This window comes from Onychomys torridus, chromosome 16, assembly GCF_903995425.1.
Source record: "Onychomys torridus chromosome 16, mOncTor1.1, whole genome shotgun sequence".
NCBI classification, from domain to species: Eukaryota; Metazoa; Chordata; class Mammalia; order Rodentia; family Cricetidae; genus Onychomys; species Onychomys torridus.
In genome coordinates this window covers 43400349-43415830 of record NC_050458.1, presented here as the reverse complement: position 1 = coordinate 43415830, position 15482 = coordinate 43400349, and positions in this window count along the sequence as shown.

The following is a 15482-nucleotide window of genomic DNA, read 5'->3' as shown; positions in this document are numbered from 1 at the left end:
CCTCTATGAATATGTCCCAGTGGCCAGAAGGGCCCTGTGCAGACCGCTTGTGGCCATTTGCATCCTAAAATATGAGGTTCAGCGACTCAGTTCATTCTTGTCAGAAAAGAGGAAGGACCTCTTTGGAAATGTGAAGCTAGGGTAGAGAGAGGCTGAGCAGGCAGACACAGCAACACAGGAGCCCCGAACCATGGCAGGTGGCCCCGAGAGAGGTTCCTTTAAGTGTCCTGTGTGGGGGTGAGGGACTAGAACTGCTCCCCTATGCTCTGTGGGATAGGAATGAGCAGGCTGCAGAGTGGTACCCAGACAGAGCAAGCAGGATAAGGCCTGGGAGGAAACCCAGAGCCACCCCGTGCAGATGTGCCCAGTCCTGCCTCAATGGCCAGCAAGTGAACCAGAGGCAGAGCAAACGGGAGTGCCACAGAGTACCTGGGAATGCCGGGCAGCAGAGTGTAGACCAGGAAGTGTGAGTACACAGGCACACACGTGAGGACAGTTGGGACAATGTCAGGGCCAGGGCAGACCCAGATTTCCACGAAGTTCTGAGAGTTCTCTACCTTGAGCACTGAGGTAGAAATAGGGATGGAGATGAAGGAGCACCCTGTGCTAGACTACAAGGAATGCAGGGAATTTCCAACAAGGGCGCTGTCTCCTCAAAGCTGTGCCCCCAGTCATTGTAACTTTGGGCTGACATTTTTATATGCCGGCACCTTTGCCATGTGGAGGTGGGCGGGCTCCTTCCAGGCTCTGAGAGACGTTGGGGGGCAGGGGGGGGGGGGAACACTCTGGCAGTCCCTGGACCACTGCAGTGGTCCCCGACCTTTTCTCTCCTCCCCCTACAGCTGCACATTTGGAGAAGACAGCATTTTCCAAAATGCATGTCGGGTCACAGTGTTCAGCTAGAAACTGAGGGGTTGCTCGGTCTATTGAGGAAACCGCAGCTCTGGGCACAGCCTCTGGCCTTGGGGTGGCCCAGCCTCCCCTGCACCTGCCTCCCTCAGCAGGGACTCCAGCTGGCTCTTCAGTTAGTGTAGATCCCAGTTGGACCCTTTTGCTCCTGTTAGTACCCCACCCCACCCCCACCTGTTCTGGCTCGAAACAACTACCCTGTTGGTCCAGCAAGAGTCAGAATACAGACCTTCCCCTGCAAGTGAAATGAGGATAGGTGTGTCCCATCCCTTCCTCATGGAGACCATGCAATCTTCACAGGCAGGGAAGGCCTGTGCATTCCCCACTAGAGCCCAGGGCTAAGCCCATTAAGATGCTGGGAGCCATCCTCTGGTGTATGGGGGTGCCCCGGGGGCTCACTGAGCTCTGTGCCTGAGTCAACAAAAGAGAGGCTGTGGGTTTGCCTAGCATGTATATCCAGCATCACATGCACAGAGTTTTAAAAGTAAAGGCAGAAGAACAGAGAAGAGTGGGGAGCTGGCCTCCAAGCCTCTTGCTATCTCTTTTCCATGGGGCCTCGTCCACAGAGATCTACTAACTCAGGAAAGGGGAGTGAAGAGGGAGCCTCGCCACTCAGCACACTCCCCTGCAGAACCTGTCACTGGACTGTGAGGTCCCCCAGTCACCCAGCTAGGACACCCTCATCACCACCATTTTCATCCCCTCTGCATCCCCCCTCCATATGGACAGGATCTAATCTCCCTTTCCTAAGCTCAGGTAAGCCTCCTGGTCCCCTCCACCCATTCCATCAAGACTGAGCTGGGAAAGAGGTTGTTGGTAAAATTACCCAGTGTGCAAGCATGAGGACCTGAGCTTGATCCCCAGCGCCTATATAAAAAGCGTCAGATGTGCTGCCATGCCTGTAACCCCAGCACTGGAGAGGCAGACACAGGAGGAGCTCTGGGGCTGGTTCTCTAGCTATCCAGAAGCTAAATGAGCTCCAGGTTCAGTGAGAGACTGCCCCCCCAAAAAAAAATAAGAAAGAGAAGGGCTGGAGAGATAGCTCAGTGGTTAGGAGCACTGGTTGCTCTTCCAGAGGACCTGGGTTGGAATCCCAGCATACACACTGTGTGGCACACCATCACCTGTAACTCCAGTTCCAGGGGATCTGATGCCTTCTTCTGGCCTCTGTGGGCACCAGGCAAAACACCCAAACACATAAAATAAAAATAATAAGGTAGACAGCAATAAGAAGACACACAGAGTCGACTTCTGGCCTCCCCCCGTCACACGTACATACACATACACTTGTACCTACCCACATAAATGCACACAGGAGCCCTTATACACAACACAACATAACAAAACAGGGTTGGCCAGACAGATCAGTGAGTAAAGGCGCTTGCTGCCAAACCGACAACCTGAGTTTGATCCCCAGGACTCACATGGTGAAAGGAGACACCTGAACCCCAAAAGTTGCCCTCAGACCTCCACGTGTGCACCATGGCACGTGTGAGTACACTTGCACACACATAAATAGATAAATGTAAAATCAAACTTAAGAGCCTGTTGTTGGTCTGCTTCTCCGTATGAAGCAGAGACCTCAGCCAACCCCCAATCTGCCAGAATCCTGACCTTGGATTTCCAGCCTTGAGGACAGTGAGCAACCCATCTCTGCCACCCTAAGCTGCCAAGTGTAAAGTGTTTGCTAAAGCAGCTGAGATGGACCAAGACACAGGCGCCCAAGGGCGAGTCTATTTTTCACACGAGAAAAGGAAGGTTCTGGGAAGTTGGGTAACTTCCCCAAACCACACAGCTAATACAACTGAAAATAGCAAGGCTTTTGTCGCTCATTCAACCACTGAACAGAAAAACACAGCAAAGAAGAACCCGATGGAGCAGACGCTTGAGGACACTGAGGGCAGTGGGGGGTGGGGAGCGGGGATAGGGCCTGCCACCACAGCAAGGTGGTTGTGGACTCACAGCGTGAGGCCAGGGAACACTTTGAAAGGCAAAAGTGAGGAGAATCACACAGCATCTTCAGAAACAGTAACCACCGGCCACTGTGATTGCAAACGGGGGACAATGTCAGGTTGAGGGTGAGGACAGCTGCAGGCAGATGTCCTTTGGAAGGTCAGAAGACATCTACATGCTATCGATTCTCTTTCCAATGTGGTTTCTGGGAACTGAACTCAGGTCATCCGGCTGGAGCAGCAGGTCCCTGGACCCGATGAGCTATCTCCCCAGACAATAGAGATAGCCACCACAGCCCTTCACAAGAAAGCCCTTCTTTGGGCAGGGCTGTGGCTGTGGCAGGCTCTTTGGAGAAAAGCCTCCTGCTCTGCCTACTTGCATGTCTATGCACTGTCCGGCAGAGGCCAGCCTGGGAATCTGCTGAACTACGAACAGTATCAGGGAGTATAATATATAAAGTATGTATACATTGTGTTTGTTGGCTTGGCATTGCTTAGCAGAGTACCCAAGAGAAATCAGCTTAATGCCACATCCCTCCAGAGTTCCTGTTGAAATCCAATCAGTAGATTCAGTAGATTAAGAGATGGGGCCCTGGGAGCCCTGCCTTATAAATAAGCTTGAAGGTGGTTGCTGATAAGATACTCCGTGTGTAAGCATGAGGACCTGAGTTTGATTCCCCAGCACCTATATTAAAAAAAAAAAAAAAAAAAAAAAAAAAAAAAAAAGACAGAAAGATAAAGAATTGTGCTGACTCATGGTTTTCAAGGACTCAGTAGCATTTGCTTGGCTTCATTGCTTTGGGCCCAAGGTGCCTGGCAGCGGAGGTGTGCGTGAGGATGCTCACCCAGGATGGTAGTGGATGCTGAAGACGAGGTATACCTTCAAGGGCACAGTGCCAGTAGTGCACTCCCTCTACCTAGTTCCCTGCCTGGGAACGGTCTGTCCAGCTAAGAGCTAGCTAGCTAGGAGCCTATCAATGAGGAAGTTGAGCCCTCACACTGCAATCATGTCTCAACAGTGCCACCTTGTGGAGTCCAAGCCCTCCTTGACACAGGAGTCTTGGAAGAGGTTTTCTACCTAAACCATGGCACCTCACAATCCCTTTTCTATGAAATGTCAACTGAAGTGTCAACTTACAATGGACAGAATACAGGTCCATGAGGGAGAATGAGGGAGGGTGGCTGCTTAGTGGGTGCAGAGTGTTCAGGGATATGAAAAGTTTTGAAACTAGAGGAAAGCTTGGATCCCACGTGAGTGTAACACCCTAGATACCATTTTCACATGGTGAGCCAACTGTCCCACGACTTCACCTCTGCCATCAGCCTCTCCCTTTGATGTTTGGTCATTAGGCCCCCAGAGACTGAGGCTCATTTGGCACTGGAAACTAAACATCAAAATGGTCACCACTGCCGCCAAGTTGGTCTTTTTTGAACAAAGCAAATCTTAGTGGTTGGTCTCCCTCACAGACCAGCAAGGTCAGCCTGTTAGGCCTTTCTTGTAATCTTGGACAGGAGTGTGGGCTGCAAGTTTGTTTTGTGTGGTTCCACAAGCACCAGATCAGGCCATAGCTCTTGATCAGGCTTAAGAAGACATGTCCACCTTGGGGCTGCTGACCCAGAAGACAGGCTGTCCCTCAAGGTAGTGAGCATCCTATCAGAAGTGTGTATAAACGGAGATGGGGCAACTTTTTGAAAGGACTTAGCCCCAGTGGGCTGTCAGAAGAGCACACTCTTCCTGGCCCCAGGCGCTGTATCTGAGCCTGGCTTAGAGACCTTAAAAATCCAATTCACCTCCTGCTGACTGTCAGCTCCATTGATCCATCAAGTACTTATCACGCAACACAGGTATCACATGGAGGGACCTCACACGAAGGAGACAGTGCCTAGGTCCTCCTTTGGATCTTCTCTTTCCCGGCTTGACCCAATATGGATGGCACCAGGCAGGAAAGGCTCCGGTGTGCTGACGTCATCAAGGTGAGAGGACAGCATCTGTGTGTGATGTCCTTCTGGGGTCTCTGTCAGGGCAGCTGGTCCCATGTGTGCTTGTCCTCTATCCCTGACCCCTATGGTGGCCTCATCACCAGCCAGTGCTTCCAATGACATCTGGTAAACTTCCCCCATGAGGGGACCCCACAGGGTCAGGCTCGGGTGAATGAAAAGAGGTGGGAAGGGAGGAAATAGCATGGGAGCGTGGGGTGACCTTCAGAAGGTCATGGCTTCATTAATGGGAAGTGTGCACTTGTGATTTTAATCTTTTCTCCCCCTACGGTTATGAGAATCAAAGACATTTTATAGGTGGCGATATTATAGTATTGTGTACTATTTATTACAGCTGCCAGCACATTAATACTTTCTAATTTTCTTTTTTTTTTTTCTTTTTTGTTTTGTTTGGGACAAAGCCTAGCTACATAGTACAGGCTGACCTGGACCTTGAGAGCCTCCTGCTTCTGCTCCCAACTGCTGGATCATGACCATGTGCCCACACCCAGGTCCCCCATACACACCCTGCTCCCCTCTGTCTTTCTATAAGACCTCTGTCTGGATATGAGGCAGTGATGTGCCCTAGGGGTAGAAGGACTACACTCTTGAGTAGACAGCACTTTTATCCGTGAGAGCAAACAAGTCCCTGTGTGGCGTGCAGATGGCTTTTTGGACTCAGCATTCCTCCTGCCCCATCCCCCACCCCCCACCCCCCACGGCAAGGATGCAACCTCAGGACCAAGGTGCAGCTGCCCTTTCACTGTGAGAGACTGAAGGCACAGCCACCACAGTTATGCCAGGAAGATTTTGGGTCCCTGGTGGCTTCTGGAAGCTGCTGACCTTGACGGTTAGTGTGACAGAGAGAGCAGACTCTGGTTGAGTTATGTGGCTGTGGTTAACACAGGAAGTGGACTGAAGTCTAGCCAATACCACAATTAAAGAACATGTACAAGGGCTGGGGAGACAACTCTGTTGGTAAAGTGCTTGCCACACAGACATGATGCTCTGAGTTCAGGTACCAGTACCTGTGGAAAAAGGCAAGTGTGGTGTCATGTCTACACTCCTAAGGCTGGGAGAGGCAGAGGCAAGACAATCTGGAGAACTAAGACAGTAGCCAATCTAGTTTCAAGAGATACTTTGTCTCAAAAAAAAAAAAAAAGTAGAAGGGTGTGCTAGACAGTTTTGTGTCAACTTGACACAACTAACTATCTGAGAAGAAACCAAAACTGCAATTAAGGAAATGCCTCCAGAAGACTGACCTGCTGGCAAGCCTGTGGGGCATTTTCTTAACTAGTGATTGATGTGGGAGGGCTCAGCCCATTGGTGGTGCCATCCCTGGGAAGGTGGTCCTGGGTTCCATAAGAAAGCAGACTGAACAAGACATGAGCAGGATTTCTCCATAGCCTCTGCTTCAGTTCCTGCCTCCTGGTTCCTTCCTAAGTTCCTGCCTTGACTTCCCTGCATGTTAGTCTATAAGCTGTAAGACGAAATAAACCCTTTCCTCCCCTACTTTCTTTTGGCCATGGTATTTGTCCCAACAACCAGAGCCCTGACTAAGACAAAGGAGGTGTGGATTGGTTCAGGGGTTAAGAGCACTGGGCTGCTCTTGCAGAGCCCTGGGTTCAGTCCCAGCACCCACATAGCAGCTCACAAGCATCTGTAACTCCAGTCCCAGAGGATGTAATGTACTCTTCTGGCCTTCATGGGCACTGCAAACACATAGTACACTTATGTACATTCAGGTAAAAAAAATGCATACACATAAAATAAAAATTAAAAATCTTGGCCAGGCGTTGGTGGCGCATGCCTGTAATCCCAGCACTCGGGAGGCAGAGGCAGGCAGATCTCTGTGAGTTCGAGGCCAACCTGGGCTACCAAGTGAGTTCCAGGAAAGATGCAAAGCTACACAGAGAAACCCTGTCTCAAAAAATCAAAAAAAAAAAAATTTAAAAATCTTTACTAAGATGGATCATGCTTAGGGAAGACATGTGATATAAACCTCTGGCCTCCATAGGTGCATACCTACCTTCCTCCTACTCCCCCCGACCACCACACACACACTCTACATATAATGTGCTGAACAATGTTCCACAAAGAAAGCATCTGTCTCAGAACCTCGGGCTGTGACCATAACAGGAACAAGACTAGGTAAATCGCAGGTAAGGGCCTTGGTGTGAGGGCATCTGGATCAGGGTGGGCCCTGAATCCAATGTCCCCCACAAAGAGTCAAAAATGAAAGCCACATGGGAGAGGGTTGTGTGCATACCGAGTCACCAAGTAAAAGGGACCCAGCCACAAGCAGAGGATGGCCAGGCATCACCAGAAGCTGGCAGAGGAAAGTGGACGATGCCTGGGAGCCTTCTAAGGGAACGTGGCCCCAATACCTTAATCTCAGACATCTGAATCCCACAACGTCAATTTCTATCATTTAAGGGACCGCATTTGTGGCCATCTGTTAGAGAAGCCCTGAGAAACTAACAGGTGAGGGGGAAAGTGTCATGCAAGTCACAGCATCTTCACCAGACGTGGAAGGGGGAAGTGCTACAAAGAGGAACCTTCCAGACAGACCAGCGGCAGTAATAGCCATATTCCCCGTGCTCCTTAGTGGAGGACTTTCTGTCCCCTCTGCCACAGCAGATGCAGAGATGGCGCCTCCCTCACCTCCCATCCTGAAGACCCAAGCCTGCTGTCCAAAGGCTCTTGGGCTCTAGCTGTAAAGCCCTCTCAGGCCAGCAAAGAGCCAGGGCCTGTCCTGGAGGAGAGCTGGCAGCAGGTACTGGGCAGGGGGAGCTGGATCAGAATGTAGCAGCTTCCTCCTGTCCGCTGGGCTATCTCCCAGCCAGCTTCCCAGCTCTGTCCAGTTCCTAGTGCCTGCTCTGAGCAAATGCCCCCAGTATGTGGGTGAGCTGGAGGGCCCCCTCTTCTGCTTCCTTCCTCTCTCCAGCTTATTGTCCCACTCCCTAGGGGTGCTATGGGAACCCCTTACAAGGAACCTCTTTCGCTCAAATCCTTGCTGAAGGTGAACATGGGAAGGCAGATCAAGATGATGCTGACCTCAGGACTCACCCAATCGCCCAAACTAAAGGGGGTCTCGTCCATGAGGCTGGGTGAATCTCAGCCCAGATGTGCACTTAGGTCCAGGATCCTCACAGGAAAGTAGCTAGCTCTCTGCAGCTGCTACAAGACAGGAGGGAGTCAGCATGGCATCAGTTCCGATTCTGCAGGCTCTTGACAGTCATGCTGGGAAACAGAATATTCTATCGCATTCTGTATTCAGCACAACACAGCAGCCCGAACCAAGCCGGGCTGACTTGGCCGCTCTCCAGCAAGAAGCCAGCTCCCCTCTCTCATTGCTCTGGCTTCTCCAGATCTCAAGCCACTTGTCACTCTCTCTACTAAGGCTCACATCTGTGAACGCTCAAGGAATGAGCAGAGGGCGATCAGCTCTGCAGATTGCTTTGGTGAAAGTTACCTGGCAAGCCGCTGCTGGATGAGAAATGAGAAATGGCTATGCCCCTGCAGCTTTGCAAAATCCCGAGCTGGAGCAGGGGTCAGCTGCAGAAGGTCTGTTGCTCGATTGTCACAGGCCTCCACTCTGTCAACCAGGCTAGAGAGAGTAATTGTCATGGTGTGGGGCCAGCCTTTGAGGGGTTCTTTTAGAAAATAGATGCTACAGAGATACCCAGTTCTGCTAAATGACTTCCTTTACTTCTGCTTAAAAGGAATTGCCTGTGGGTTTCACGATTCTTGCAAAGGAAGATCCCTGTCTTTGGAGAGGAGAGAACATTCAGGTTATTAATTTACCCATTCACTTATCCATTATTTTAAAACCAGGGCGCTCTGGAGTCACGGTCACAGGCGGCACCTGCCTGGTGTTCACTGTGTCACTATGACAAATGCTTCCTGTGCACACTTAGGCCACGCATCTCCTCAGGGCAGGCCCTGTGATCAGCTTCATCTTACACAGAAGGAGACAGAGACTTGGCTTGGTTCATGGGCTCTCCAAGGGCTGCGGCCCAGGCTCCAGCGGGGAGAGTCAGCTCGAGGGCAAGTCTGAACACCAACTTCAGTCCTATGGTCTGTGGGTCAGTTGATGAGGCTCTCAGAACTCGCGCTGTCCCCTGGCAAATGTCTGCTCCTATAGCAGAGGCTCCAAGGAGGCCAAGATGTCACACCATTTGGCACCTGCCTTTTAGCTTTGCAAAAGCCCAGGTGTTTGTTTCTACCAGATCAGATCTTGGAAGTTTTAAAACTCTCCTCAAGAGGCAGGTGAGGATGTGCACTTCTGTTGCTTTGAAACAGTTTGGGTTTTCAAAACTGTATCGATGATGCCCAGGCTGGGTTTGAACTCCTACACTTGAGCCATCCTCTTACATTGGCCCTCTGAGTAACTGTGACCACAGGTACACACCACTGCACTCAACTCCATAATGTGTGTATGAGTGTGTGTGTGTGTGTGTGTGTGTGTGTGTGTGTGTGTGTGTGTGACTATGAGTGTTTAGAGACATCCATATGTGTATAACTGCACGTGAAGACTAGAGGTCACCTCTGATGTCATTTCTCTGGCACGTTCTACCTTATTTTATGAGATGAAGTCTGTCCCCAGCCTGGGGACTGCTAGATCGGCTAGGCTGGCTGAGCATTGAGCTGAGAGTCTTCCTGTCTCCACCTCCCCAGTACCAGGGTTACAAGCCCTTGGCATCACAACCAGCTTCTTTATGTGGGCTCTGAGGATGGAACTCGGATCCTTGTGTACGTAGTTCCCCAACAGAGCCATCCTCTAGTCCTGTGTTTCTAAGCTCTGGCTCCTAGCTCCCTGGTGTGTATTTTGTTTACAGTTAGACTCCAAACAGAATCTCCTGACTTAAAGGCCCACCTGCCTGTCCCCCTGCCACCTGAGAGAGCCAGGAATGCTCTTTGGGCACTTGGCCTCAGAAGGTGTAAGCTGGGAAGTTTGAAGGACCTTCTGTCTCATGAGCTCCCTTTACAGAATGTGACAGGTGTTACTGGAGGAGCTCACAGATGAAGAGCTCAGAATGTTCTGGAGGCTCCAGTCATCCCCACCTCACCCAATACTAGCTAATGTGCTTGGCCAGTTCCACTCAGAAAGGGCCCTCAGCTCTGTCCTGTGGGCCACTGACAGGTGTCTTCGTAAGGTTGCTGTGTGCCAGCCACAAAGGTTCCCTTGGGTGTCAGTGATACTCTAAAGCTGCCCAGAGGAGGTGCCGGGGAACTGACCTCTGAATGGAGTCCATCCTGGTAGCAGGGAGAGCCCCGGGGTTTGCCCAGCACTTATAGTTTGCAAAGCACATCTTAGGCAGTGTGAGCTCTTACCTTCATAGTAGCTGTTGGAGAGAGCAAGGGACTCTTGTGTGTGCTCCCCATCCAGGCATGGAAGTGACCTCCTGTGTGACAATCTCAGGAAGGCTGTGCTCAGCAGGGAGGCTTTTAGGGAAGAAGGGTAGGGACAGAGGCCTAGAGGACAACCATTTCTGAAGCAGGGAGCCCCTAACACATTAGAGAAACACCGGTCAGGGCGCCTGCTGTAGGAGAAGCGTGTAAACGAACACCTGAACAGCTTCCAGTGGGGAAGGAAGTTTTGGAGGCAAAAAAAGCAAGACAGAGGGGCAAAGGCCCTGGGGCAGCACAGGCAAGTCGAGTCTGCTGGTCCCAGGAAGCTGGAAGCCGACAGTCTCAGGCAGAGAGTGGAACACTGAGGTGTGTGCCACGAGGCGCATGTAGGCCTGTAGAGAGGTCAGAGGTCAGCTTGTGAGGAAGCTGGGTCTCTCCTTCCACCACGTGGGGCCCAGGGATCAAACTCAATGATCACCAGGCTCCGCAGCAAGTACCTGCTACCCTTCCAGCCATCTCACTTAAGGATGACACTGGCCGCTGAGTGGAGACAGGACAGGGGAAGTCAACCGTGGACCTGAAGAAAGTATGAGAGAATGGGAGTCTGTGCTGTTTTTAGGGTCCTGAGGGATGACAAGCTAAGATGGTGCCCAAGTAGTTGCAGACAATGGGCAGTGGTGAGTCTGGGCAGGGTGGTTTGTCCTCAAGCTCCAGGGCATGATGGGAGGTGAGGGTACCACGAAAGAAAGACAAGGGAAAGCACTAAAGAGCAGCTAGCTTACTTTGTTCTCGTGGAGTTTGGCCTCCGTCCAATCGAGCCACCTGTGCTGTTGGAACCCTCTGAACACAGCGACACAAGCTTTATGCACAGAGCACAGAAAGAGAGCAGGTTCTGGGGTGTGCGTCTATGCCATGAGCCTCCAGGGGAAGCCGATTGAGTGATCCGTCACCACCAGCATCCTAGCGCCTCATCCAGCCAGGAACGGACAAGACACACTGAACAGATCGTTCTGAAAGAGCACCTCTTGGCGTTCACAGATGAACTGTCAGAGGGCCAGTAAAGGAGGCCTCACATGACTCTGGAGAGGTGATTTGCTCAACTTTAAATAAAAGAGTCCCTGAAGTCCATGAAAAGCCAAGAGCGCTTGGCACCCCTGTGGCTGGCATTTTCCCCAGCGACTGCCGCCCCCTGCTGACCAAATCGGCACATGGCAGCCTGCCTGGCAGGCACAGCACACAGCTCTGGGTTCTCCCACTTTGCATTCTGAACACAGGGGAGGTGAGTCAGTCCCGCAGCTTCTGCCATTTATTGAGATGTCCACTGCCAAGCACTGCACCAGCAGAGACGCAAACAAGTAGGCCCGCTCGAGCGGCAAGCACACACACCTCAAAGGTCATTGCCACAGGAAACGTCACACCAGATGTGGTGCAGAGCAGGGCTGCAGCCTCATGCAGCCCCCTAAGGGACTCATCACGTCCCGGGCTGTGTACCGGAGCTGGTGTTTATGAATTTCCCTGCTGCACATTGGTGAACTGTCGTGGGAGCAAGTAAGATAAGAACCGAGCTGCTGAGTCTTGAGGGGCAAGCAGAGGGATTCAAATCTGGGCAATCTGGTCCTAAGCCCTTAGGATTTCCATTTTAAATCAGTAGCCTTTTCTAAGTCAGCGGTTCCTGTCCGTGGAAGAGTTTGACCCCAAGGGGACATTTGGCAATGTTTGGAGACTTGTTGTTGTCTTCAGAGGATGATGATTTGGATAGCTAGTGGGGCCAGAGATGCTAGGGAAAGAAAAAAATCTAGCAAAGTTCATGGTAGCTCCCTATCCCAAACAAAAAGTTCCCCATATGAAAGTATCAGCTGTGCCCAGGAGAAGACCTGATCTACCCTCACAAGACCCCACAAAGTCCTGGTCCTCTCTGCTCAGCACTGCCCCTGGAAAGGCATGCATCAGAAAGAGTGTTAGTTCCCAGAAGTCATTCCTCCCAAGGCTCAGTCTAAACTATACCAGGTACCCCTCCCTCTCCGTCCCCTCCCCCAATGGTCTGTTTTGTACCCAACAACTTTGCTACTACCCTATGCAAGTGATGGAGCTCCAATGTCATCCAGGCAGGGGGAGGATCCCGGCTGTTCACAGTGTGATGATGGAGGAACCTGGGCTATGCAGTGGGCCTGAGCGGCCCATGCCTCTTGCACAGAGTATGGCAGCTGTCACCGACTGGCTTTATGCTGCAGCTCATGCATGCCGCTGTCCAGGCTGTCAGGAGTTCGGTGACCCCAGACTGATCCAAAGGTCCCTGGGAACAATGTGTCAGCAGCTGCCTCTGTGATCCACTCTCAAGAAAAGCCCTCCATGCAAAGCCCCCACTTCATCATCAGCCCCCAGCTTTGGGAGCAGCACTGTTAACCCTTCCTGCTCAGGAGAATTCAGCTCGAGCTTAGAGTGCAGGCGGGGGAGAAAGAGAGGAACCAGGACCAAACTACCTCCATCGGAATGATTGTTGCACCCTTCCAAGGGGCAGCATTACCTGTGTGAGAACTGGTGTTCAAGAATGTGTGCTTGTTGCTAGGGATGTGGCTCAGTGGCAGAGCCCTTGTCTCGTGGGCATGAGGTCCTGGATCCAAGTCCCAATACCACAAACAATAAAGAATAAATAAAATAAGCAACCAGTGCTTGTCAAATTACCAGAAGGGCAAATCCTATGAGATGTGTCCCCTTAAAAACACCCACTGAAGCTGGGCGGTGGTGGTGCATACCTTTAATTCCAGTGCTTGTGAGGCAGAGGCAGGCAGATCTTTGTGAGTTCAAGGCCAGCATGGTCTACAAAGTGAGTTCCAGGACAGGACAGCCTCCAAAGCTACACAGAAAAACCCTGTCTCGAAAAACCAAACCAAACCAAACCAAAAGGCAAAATATAAAGAAAACACCCACTGAGTGTCTCACCATGCTGGAGACTGTCCTAGAGGCAAGTGCCCCAAAAATATTGTTTCTTCTCAGAAAGCTGACCTTCAAGTGGAAAATTCTACAAAGCACCATGGCACATCCTTTTCACCAGTGCCAATGCCAGGAAGCCAGGACAGTAAGGAGGTGATAGGCTGCCAGATGGAAGGAGAATCTTTTGGGTGGAAGCCTCAGAATGGACCTCCCCGCTAGGGACAGCGATCTGCAGGTCATGAAGTTCAGAGTCCTGTAGCCATGCTAGGAACATTCAGTGCAAAGGCCCTGAGGTAGAAATGCTCTCATGGAGTTGGGGGAACAGTACAACACCCAGACCGAAAAACAAAAACAAAAACAAAAAAACAAACAACCCCAGCACTGTCTAAGAGTGGGTACTCAGATAGAAGTGTACATTGAAATCGCCCCGGGGTCACATGGGTCACAGCATGGGGGGCACCTGTTGGTTCTGCCCCAAACTCCCCCTTACTCAACAATGGCTCCATATAGCTGAGTCATCTTCTCGGCTACCTACCTCCCAGCTGGGCTAAGTGCCTCAGCTCCACTCAATACTCCATGCTTAGTAAGTACTTTCTCAGTATCCATGGGATGAATTCGTCACGGAAAATGCTGCATGACTTTTCCAGGAGACATGCCTGTCTACCCAGACAGGACAGACAGACCAGGAAACAACCCCACCCACATCCAGCACGACAAACCAATTAATTTATAGGGGCTTCTTACGGGAGCATGGACAAGGGTTCCTATGGGAACCTGGGTAACTCTCAGTGACAGTTCCAAGAGTTCCTCATGACACAGGCACCTTTTCAGAGAGACAAGTCTTCCCCTTCTAAGTATTAGCCCTTATCCTGGGACCCCGTAAAAGTGAGAAAGCAGTGGGGTGGAGCGCTCTGGCCAACCTGCATCAGTTGTGCAGAGCCATGATGGTGGATACACCCACCCCACCCCAAAGACTTGTGTGTTGAGAGCCTGGCTCCCAGGGCAGAAGTGATCAGAAAGAACTAAGGTTTTTAGGGGGAGTGATTGAATCGCTGGAGTTCTGACTTCAGCAGCAGATTGATCCATTCATGGGTACCTAAGGTGATAGGCCACTGGGAGATGACTGGGTCCTGGAAAACGGAATCTCGTTGAAAGAGAGTATGTCTTTGGGGGGGGGGGCATATGGTTGGAGCTCTTACTCCCTCTCCCGAGGTGGCTATATGCTTACATGCTATCATTGTTATGTTGTTCAACGAAGTGACCAGATGAAACCTTTCCTGCTTTAAATCGTTTCTCTCGGGTGTTTTGTCATAGCAACAAATCCCCAGTACACGGACACTAGCCTGCTTCCTTTCTCCAAAGAGATCGTTTATCGGTTTCAGAGGTCTAGAGGTGAGATGAGTTGCCCAGCCACATCCCACCCACCGCTTGGTGACAAAGCAAGAGAGGCTCCCAGGAAAGTCAGATGGCAGTTACCCACCCTCCCCTCAGGAGGGGCGACATCTGGATGGCATCCTTTCATTCACAACAGAGGAAGCAGACTGAGAGAGAAGCACAAAGTTGGCATGTCCTCCCGTCCGTTTAGGTATCACTTTCAAATTGCGCCTAATTTAGATTTTATAATTTAATCTAGTTTGATACATAATTACAAATCTGTGTGTATTTACATTATGTATACAGTGTATGAGTTTCCGTCAGGGCAAAGGTCTCTACCCAAATATCTATCGTTTCTCCCTCCCGTCCCGTTTCTGGAAGGTGCCGTCGCCCACTGTTCAATGCATACCGGGCTTTCCTGCTCCATCTACACTGGAACTTCTTCCTCAACATTCCACATCCTTCCCTCCCCGCTATTTCACGTTCAAAGGCGCATAACAGGTTTTAAGGGCTTTAAAGATGGCACTTTGTTTCTGGATATGAGGCAGGGGATCTGCGGATGCTCCGCTGAACCTAGGGTCTGAGGAAGTAAGACACCATCAAGCACAGGGCTCTCCCAGACTGCGGCTTCCTCTATTGCGCAGGCGCCCCTCTGGCGGCGTCGCCCCGCCCCACATGGGCGAACCCACTCCCAGGAAGACAGGGGTACAGGGTGAACTCTTCGCGATGGTTCAAGCCACGCTCTGGCCAATCAAAAAGCCCCGCCCCGCTAATCCCCGCCTCCAGCTGCATCCTGATTGGGCTGCATTTTCAAAGACGCCAGGAAGCGCACAGCGGTGATTGACATCGTCTGAAGCCATTGGCCAAGCAGAGAGCAGTCAAAAGCAGAAACCTCTCGGCATCGTGCGGCGAAGAAAAATGGGTTTCCCCGCCTCCTTCTTCTATTGGATCTCTCGAGCCTCGGAGCGTTTGGCAGCAACCAAT